The sequence below is a fragment of the Sinocyclocheilus anshuiensis genome, unplaced genomic scaffold, assembly GCF_001515605.1.
Source record: "Sinocyclocheilus anshuiensis isolate Anshui unplaced genomic scaffold, SAMN03320099.WGS_v1.1 scaffold1294, whole genome shotgun sequence".
NCBI lineage: Eukaryota > Metazoa > Chordata > Actinopteri > Cypriniformes > Cyprinidae > Sinocyclocheilus > Sinocyclocheilus anshuiensis.
In genome coordinates, this window is record NW_015558613.1 from 301,357 (window position 1) to 310,552 (window position 9,196).

Consider the following 9,196-nt stretch of genomic DNA (forward strand, 5'->3'; position numbering starts at 1 on the left):
CTCACAAAGTTGAAGGAAAGCGGGAGACCCTACAGAGTCATATCCGGAGTAATGTGTCATCACTCTGAACCTACTATTGAGGTTGTTACAATTGACACGTTTTACAGTTGCCCCCTACACTTCCAGTGCAGGCCGACCTGCTTTCCATTACTCACAGCACTCATGATAAGAGCGGAATCTCAAATACTGAAACTCTGGGTCAGGTCAAAGTCTCCCTGTGCCTGTTAGATGCAGAACAGTCCGCCTAAATCAAATATTGAACTCTGCATTATAAACGGCCATTATTCAAAATGAAAAACTTTTTGGGATCCAAAGTCCTGTCTCCTGCTCCTCGTCTTTCTCGCAGTATGCCGAAGGATCCGTTGACCTTTTACGTTCTACAAAAACAACAATCCGTCATAAAAGGCCACGCCCACTGGGATCTGTGTCCAAGAGCGTAATGATGATGCAGTGATTCTCCCATGACTCCTGGCTTTCACCAGTGTGGCGATACTGATGTCATCTTAATTACCCTGAGCCATGGAAAAAAATAAAAACTTGACTCGAGCTGTGAGCGTCACTTCGTAAATTCAACGACTTTGAGGAAACGCTTAAGGAGACCAGTGAGAGAATCAGTTCATGAGCTCAGATGTGTCTCAGAGAGGCACTTTAGTGACTGAACATGAATTTGTACTAAAGCTTTCTTTACAGATTTTAAAGGTTTCTTAAAGGCCATATATGCACTACAAAACAGCCAAAAAAATTATAAATCAGAATCATATCGGTTATCAGCCAATACTTGATTTTGTAAGAGATGTTGTACAAAAAAATATATTTATCCCAAAAATGTAATAGATTTTAAACATTGTAATATATAATCTTAGATTTTAATAATAATAAAAATAGAAATATTTAATATTTTAAAATAACTATTTAATAATGTATAAAAATAAAAATCTTCTGAACTGTAACTGAAATTATATAGTATTTCAGAGAGAGATTTGTATACAAAAAAATATTTTCAATATTTTTAAATAAATAAAATTTTAGACATAAAGAGAGAGACATATTTATTCCACATGCTTAGAGTGATGACTGTATTTAGCTGCGATGCATGTATAGTATGCATAGCCATTGTTTCTGAACTGTAACTGAGACTATACTGTATTTTCTCAGCTTTTGTCCCAGTGGAGGCAATGGGTGTGAAGGCCCCGAGAGACCGCAGACCTCCATGGACAGGTTTGGGTGTATAATATGTGCTTCATTTGCAGCTTTCTCTACTGTTCGACAAGCCGTTCACAAAACACAGCCCCTGCCGTTGACCCACTTCTGTGTGCCTGCACCCCATCTGACTGACTGCAGCACCGCAACCCTCGGCCTCCCTGAACTGTGAGAAAAATAGGTCACCATGGCCCACTTTTCTTTCTTTTTTTCCTCTCAAAGAGAGTGTATGAAGACTGCTGCAGAGTCTGATTAGGCAGCTCAGCAAAGGGAGAGAAAACACTAACACAGGAGAAAGTCTACAGTAGGTTAATTAACCCCAGTATTCAGACAGCATGCGCTCCTTACATCAGTGACATACGAGGGTCTTATCAGACGGCGGGAACACATGCAGCACATGCCTTCATTAAACATGGCCGCATGAATCACACACGTCACACACAATTTATCAATCAGGACCTTGAAAAAAATGACCTCATCAGTGAAAACAATGACAGCAACAACTCAAAAGTTGATGGACCCAAGTTTAGTTAGGTACCAGCTACGGATTTTTAACAATGGCCAAAAATTAGGTTTCAAATTTCACTCAAAAAAAAAAAAAACTGGAAAATGATTTGTAGCACAAATAAAATAAATAAATAAATAAATATTAAAATCATATATTGTATATTTTAATAAATAAGTATATATATATAAATAAATATTATGTAATATATAAATTATGTAATTATATATTATATTATATAAAAACAAGTATTATATATTTTTTTCCTGCTCTGTTTGAGATATATACATATTACCAGTATTTTATGAAATACTCACAAGAAAATACACAATATTAAAATATCAAATAAATATATCAAATAAGAAAATAATATTATAAAAAATATTATATGTACTAAAATATTTTCTTTTTATTTTATACCACATTTCACTGGAGGAACTTGGATTTGTGCTGTGCTGATAGTGGTGTGAAAGTCTTGTCTCATTACTGTAAGGTGATAACATATTTTCAAACAACATAAACATACATATGAATAGATATCGATCAGGCTCACAATGACAACTCAAGCTCGAGTTTGCTTGTCTCTGACACAAACAAATGGTTCTGCCAGTTTTAAACTCAACACCCTAGACGCATCTCATAAAAAATGGTAATCATATTAAATGTGCAAAATTGCTGAAAATTGCTCAAAATGTTAATGTTTATCCCCCATTAACAATTATCTGCCTGTTCTGGTAATGGCCAAAAAAAAAATACTGGCCTGCCCAATATTTTGGTCCATTACTACAAACAACCACCTAAAAAGACAAATGCTGCCCATAAGAATCACTCTAGAAAACGTATAAGCACTTTATAATGGTTAAGCAACGCATGAGCTTAAATGAAAATCGATGAAATTACATTACATCAACACACGTTCACATAAACAAATCTAAACGACAACAACAAGCAGCAGATTCAAACTGATCACTGACCTTTATTAAACCTGTTTAAGTGTATTTAGGGCAAGCCATTCCTTAATATAACCAACACGGGCAGCCTTGGACACAGAGACAGGTGGCTTAAAGAAAAGATCTGCTCTATTTGAGCCGTCTGGCCTTTGTGACCGAATCAGTCATGTAAACGTACTTACACAAGCAGAGCAGAAGCACATGTAAACATCTACCACAGGTCAGCGGCCACAGGTGAACCAGTTTCTACATGACCCTCATCCAGTCTCAGGACAGACACACAAATGTCCAGCATTAGCTTACTGAAATACTCAATTCTGGCATCAGCTTAAGGTCCACTGGAGCAGAGCTAATTTTGTTATGACCGGGTAAAAAAAAATACCAACTCGCACCACAGCGGCTTTGTGAAAAAGGCGAACTTTGCAGATCACAGTGCACTAGGAGTACATGAACCTTATACCAGCTACAGCAGCAAAAATGCTGATATAGTCGGGAAGTTCAATTTCTGAAAAATTTTTAGGCCTTAAAAAATCCCCCCCCCCCCTTTTCCTGGGAAAGTAGCCTACAATGCCATCTACACACAAAGGCTGTTTCTATAAAGTGGGGCAGTTCCAACTTTGCAAGGACAGTCTTGCGCTTCTGACTCACAGCCTGTAAGTGAGTTTTCATATTAAAAGAATTTGCCACTGACGATTCAAACGCGAGTTTTGAACAGTGTAGAGTAGCGCTTGTTGTTGTTTCTCTGATCACAACATGGTTTTATGTTTACGCGGTGCGATATGCAACGCAACGCATAAAAAGACAGTATAAGTCATCATAATCAGTAATTATGTCCCCACTGGATGCAACAAATGCCTCGTTTCCAATGGGTTTTATTGGTTTTGTGTCGTCGTGCCGGCCGGGACACGACATCACAGTATGGTAAGGGGCGTAACATTTCTGTCACACTAATGTTCTTTTTAGCAACGTCATATGACCCCTTTAACACAGATTTATTAGATTTGATCTATACAGTGAAGACTATGCAGTGTTATTTTACATTTGATTATTCAATTTCTGTACCTGAATACTGTTAGACTTACCTGAAAAATATAAAGCACTGCTTATTTCATTTGTATTTTTGTTCTATTATATTTATCTATGCTTGTAATTTGTTTGTTTCCTATGTTGATTTTCTCGCCTGCAAAATTACCCCAGTCATTGATTTTTTTCCCCCAAATAAACTATTCAAGTCATGTGGTGATTTTTTTTTCATATCGCAATATATATATCAGAAAAATAAAATATCGCAATGTGAGTTTTTTCCAATATCGTGCAGCCCTAATTATAACCACATTTTTACTATATTTTACTTACATCATACTTTGCAACAATGGCTATTTAGTTGAAATGACAATTTCTTTGATAATAAAACAATGAAATACCTTAATTATTATTATTAATAATAATATTACTGTTATACAACTACTACTACTACCGCTAATAATACATTTTATTTATAAACCGCCTTTCTGAACCTCAAAGTGCCTATTAAAAAAAAATTATGCCATTTTAGAACCAATACATAAATATCAACATAAAATATTTCCAGACATGGCTTATGTAGCATTTTGAATAAACAACTGAATTATGTCTCACAATATCTCTTTCCACCAGACCAGACTAAAACCAGGCAAAGGTTCTTCATCCACCACAATTTGTCATTTCAATGTTATGCAAAATCATTCACTGAATCAACATCCATCATGCACAGCGGTGAAGCAGTTAATTCATAATATGAATTAAAAACCACTCACCCACACCTCCAGTCAAGTGTGACACGTAAGCCCTTCACATGGTGTCACATGACCGAATCCTGTTTTAGAAAGTTACTTAAAAGCTTTCAGGTCAAATCAGTCAGGTCAAGGTCAGAGCGCTGCGTTAATGCCAGGAAAGCAGGCGCTGCCTCCATAAGCCCCAAGCGGTCCACTAGGACACAAGGACGTCTGTCCAAGTGCATCTCCCAAACTACTGAAAGAGATGTGCTCTAACTCAGCTAATCAACAGCCTGCGCCTGATTGGGATGCGTAGAGTGTGAACGTGAATGCACGGGAATTGCAATTCACATGGAGAAGGTCTTAGTTTAACACAAAACTTTCCACTTGTGTCTACTACTTGTGGCAGGAGTGCATACAAACAGCAGTCCATAATAATATATCCCAGCATGCCTTGCTGCGTGAAGCATTAGAGTGCTTTGAGAGCAGGGTATGCGGTGTGAATCTTTCAATGCTTTCACCGCTGGCTGTGCATGAGGGATGGATAGCTACACCCCACATCTAGTGGCTGCTGAGGTGTCCCTTGTTGCCTGGCAACAGCTCAGCTCATTTTAACCCCTTAAGTAAGTCTTAAGTGATTCAGCAGTCTGAGGCCAGTGACGGGTGGGCTGCTCCGAAAGTGACAGGACTTTATTACTTTCCGGGGTTTTAGCGTGCAGCTCTGGGCTCAAAAATACAAGGCGACGTAAATCTGCACCACTGTATTTGACCCCTGACCTCTGCATGAAATGAGTCTTTGCAGAAACAGCCCGAAAGACAAAAGCCCCATGACACCCACAGAAGCAGGAAGCTATTAGTTCAAAGCTGCAAAGCTACAAAGACCAGGTTTACACCTGGTATTGACATCCATCTCACGTGATCCCATCACAGGCATTCGCTGCTTATGCCAGTCACTACTTTTTGTCAAGGGAAGTCAGCATGAGATTTAAAAGGACGGTTCACCCAAAAATGACAATTCTGCCTTCATTTATTCAACCTCACGTTGCTCCAAATATGTTTGACTTACTTTCTTCTGCCAAACACAAAAGAAGGTATTTGTAACTGGTTACTGTTTATGCCCATACAATGAAAGTTAATAGGGCCCAAAGCAACACTGGACTCAATTTAATTTAATCATATGGAAAATCATTCATTTTTGTCCACACAGCTGGAAAAAATGCATACACTGTGAATCATGAAAATTAATTATAATAATAAATGAATAATAAATTAATTTTGATTTTCATTAACTGTAATGTTAATCGTTGATTTAGACAGACAGACAGATAGACAGATAGATAGATAGATGTGTAAAAGGTTCCAATATTTACCTGAGAATCATAGTACAAGACAATTCTAGTACAAGACGACAATAACAATATTGCTAAAAACCGTTAAGACCTTACTAGATGTCTCAAAGCCACTTTCTTTTAATTAAGAAAATGATGTCCATGCAAATGAGTAAAAGGCAGCTGAAATCAAATATTGACCAGTATTACACCATTTCTAGGTGTTCAGAGTTCAGCTTTTATTGTAAATAAATCAGGCTCAGGCCCTCATTTGACACTCTTGCCTACAAATTAAAGTGTATTAAAATGGTTAAGCCACAAGCACCAGTCTTCATAAGACTAAAAAATTCTGAAACCTCCTCTTTAGTTAATTGCTTGGGCCTGTGCAATCTGAAAGCTTTTGGATGACAGAAATAATGAAGCCGGGTTCATTCCTGTCGCCGGCTCTGTGAATGTCGTACTGATGTGCTGATTGCAGATCATTCTGCGAGTGTTCATCTCTTCAGTATTACTGCAGGGTTTGTGTTCTTCTCAGGGCTTTGAAGGTTTCTGAAAGGACAGGCCACTAATACGGTGTGAAGGACAGCTTGGCACGCTGCGGCCTTGGACTGCGAAATCTGCATGTATTCATCTCTCGGCTCAAAGAGACGAGAACGACTAAGCCTTACAACTCCAGAATGACTAGAAAGGACTGGCGTTTCACTTAGCACAGCATATAACCTTCTTAAAATAAGACACCATTAGTAACGTCCACCAGGAGCAGTAAAATCTTCCTGAACCCAATTGCCAGGATTCCTTGACCTCCAGGTCCATCTCGCCTCAGGACATAGTGGCCGATACAAAAATACAGCTGGCAGTTAGAGGTTAGCTGGGTAATTATATTAAACTAACTTGCGTGTTATACAAGTTTTCGATATCATGTTTCTCAGGTTCAGCATTTGTCCGTTTTAGAGGCGTTTACAGATGACCTACATGCTTTTCATCCACTGTTCTTTGCAAAATGTTCATGGTTAGCTGCTAAATAACAAGCCCAAATTAACATTTAGTTACAGTCAGATTTAGATGGTATCTGCAAATTTTTACCACATTTAGGGTAAAATGTATTAAAGAGTGTAGTATACTGTATAAACTTCATTTATTGGCCCATAATCTAACTATACCATAATATGTAAACAAAATGCATAAGAGGACATGAAGTGTACAGATTGAATTGTCCAAAAATGCATTGGCTGGTCAGTTGGTAGATGTGTTGAGGTCATTGCTGTTGTTCGAATGTGTGGTGGTGATGCTCAATTTATCAGAGTTGCATCTCCCAGCAAACCTCCACCGCAAATTCAGCAAACTATAAATCGTTTACAGTAAATCAATCAGCAAAAATCAATCCATCACTATAAATGAAAGCCCTGCCTCTGTCCCAAGGCTGAGGGGAGAAGAATCTGTGCCTTGTATTTCATACTGTTTCAGCGTTTCAACTCCCTGAGCCAGACAACCATCTTCATCACTTCTTTTGGTGTACAAGACCTCTTGTATAATCAGCACCAGTTCCTGTTGATCTCCAGGCCACCTATTATCACTGATATACCCTGTATAAAACAAGATTCATTGCACAAGGAACAAACACACAACCACTGTGTCCCTGAGCTGTCAACTGACCTGTTAATGAGTGTAAAGTGCCCGTGGCTTCTACGGATTTATGACACATTACACCATGCAAGTTTATGTTGCACAAGCTAAAACCATGTGCTTCAGTATTCCTGTGAAAAATGCCACTTCCTGATAATTACTTTAATAAACGTAAAACAACATAAAAAGGTCTAAGCCAGAAGGCTAAACTGAATGTTGAGGTTGATGTTTAGGATACTATTTTAAGACGATGATGACCCAGCACGGTTTTAACCGCTCTGTGTTCATTGTATTGACATCCCCTCTGAGAAATTAGGTCGCCATGTGTTCAGTTTCATTTCTCTTGCAAAGATAACATCATTACAAGTCAGTATCAATCTTTAAGAAGTCAGATAACAGGTCGCATAGTGCTGTCAGCCTGACTCTATCCCATTTCTTCAAATACACTCCTGACATGAATTATTTTGCACCTGTACTGTAGATCTAACAGACAAATGCCTTATTCTTAATATAAATGTCTGATGACGAGACTAATGAAGATGCACATTTTCTCTTGGTGGAGATATGAGAGTGAAAGAAAACTAATGGATCGAGTAATAGGCTACTAAAATGAAATCTACATCAGATTTCTCAATCCACTCTGTCCTGACTTCTTCAAAACACATGCACATGCTCTTTGCACAGACTATGACAAACACTTTTCAGTAACTGGTCTATCTATCTATCTAATCAGTACAGGGGAAAGTCAAGATCACAACAGTAAACCAAATTTAAGACTTCTTACACTGCATTACATCATATTAAATGATAAAATATCATAAATGATATGGCTTGGAAACAGAAATATAAATAATCAGTTCTTAACCCGTGTATGAAGAATAAACCAGCAGATAAATTAAGCGGTAAGATCGCACTGACTGTAACAGAGAAACAAAATGGAAACTAAATGACAGGAGCGACCACTGCGATCCACACAGCATGCGTTCTTGCGTCTTTGGTCTCGCTGTTACGTTTACAAGACGCCGTGTCAAATTAAAAACTGTTCAACTTTTAACCATGGCGTCCTGTTTATGAACCTAAGAACGCGTCCCGTGTGAACGGCGTCTCACGTTCCGTTTTTCCTTCAGCACCTCCTAGGACCGCAATAAACATAGAGCAAACATCAGAGTCATATGCAGCGGAGCGGACTCTTTCCAGCTGCTGGGCGGGCATCGAGTGGTCTCGACACATACCTGATTCCGCTATCCGAGCTTGAGCGTTTCCTGCGCGCAGACGTGAGCCTTGAGCCGCACCAAATAGAGTTCAAAACCTCGTCGGGCTTCAGCACCGACTGTCGAGTCTGAACTGTATATTCTCGGAATCCCCGAGAACTCCGCAACGTTCACACTCCTCCTCCTCCTCCTCCTCCTGCTCCTACTCTCGCCCTCCCTGACTGAGCGAGTGAGCGGCGCAGTTTAAAGCTACAGGAGACGCTTTGTGAGTGCGTCAACTCACCTCTCACCTTTAATAATCTGGAGTAATCTGAGGAAAACAGACACTTTTATGGCTTCAGATATTTTCTATTTTATAGGCAAAATGGATAAACATTTATATTGCAACTTATTTGACAGAATAAAACAAACAAAACACTAAAGCCATATCACAGGACCAAAAGTGTAATTCAATTCAAATGTATTTGTATAGCGCTTTTCACAATACACATTGTTTCAAAGCAGCTTTACAGAAAATGCATGTCTACATTACAAATTTAGAGTGATCTTTTATCAGAAGTGAATGTGTCCAAGTAATGTTCATGTCACAAATGAACAGTTCAAGGTAATAGAATCATACAGTTAG

The 9,196-nt window shown here is 38.5% G+C and overlaps 1 pseudogene; it reads right to left on the bottom strand.

Annotated features, from left to right (window-relative positions):
- The window catches only part of LOC107680325 (nuclear receptor-interacting protein 1-like), a 26,138-nt pseudogene extending 17,361 nt beyond the window's left edge, over positions 1-8,777 (bottom strand).
- Positions 8,778-9,196: the final 419 nt, after the last annotated feature.